Source organism: Penaeus monodon, chromosome 23, assembly GCF_015228065.2.
Source record: "Penaeus monodon isolate SGIC_2016 chromosome 23, NSTDA_Pmon_1, whole genome shotgun sequence".
Lineage (NCBI taxonomy): Eukaryota > Metazoa > Arthropoda > Malacostraca > Decapoda > Penaeidae > Penaeus > Penaeus monodon.
The window spans coordinates 20,197,731-20,198,129 of record NC_051408.1 but is presented as its reverse complement, the minus strand read 5'-3'; the positions used below and the strand labels follow the sequence as shown (position 1 = coordinate 20,198,129).

General features: G+C 32.1%; 1 protein-coding gene across 1 annotated transcript in view; it reads right to left on the bottom strand.

The window, feature by feature from the left end:
- Nucleotides 1–399, bottom strand: part of LOC119587881 (SWI/SNF complex subunit SMARCC2-like) — a gene marked incomplete at its 3' end in the record, with an annotated part of 24,724 nt that overhangs the window by 16,012 nt on the left and 8,313 nt on the right.

Genomic DNA, 399 nt, shown 5'->3' with positions numbered 1-399 from the left:
AGCACTCTAAAATTAGGAAAAAATACAAAGAATACAACGAAAATTGAAGGAGCACAACAGATGTTGCCTCATGACTTGAGAGCCCAATTCAACAGTTGATGGATTATGTCACAAACTTGGAAATGAAACAAAGATTCTGGAAATTTTATTTAATCCTTCCAATCCTTACCCATCTCAAACCATTCAGCATAACGGGGTCCCGACTTTAGACCTCAGATTCAAAACATTACTACACTATTATATTAGTAATGATAAACCACAATTTGCAATCACATACCAATAATTAATATTCTAATGTCACTCAACTTGGTGTTTTTATTACTAAAGTTCATGCTTTTACAACTAATTTCATTTCTTTTGGTAATTGCAACTCTGAGTAGGATATTCTATAAACAAGAT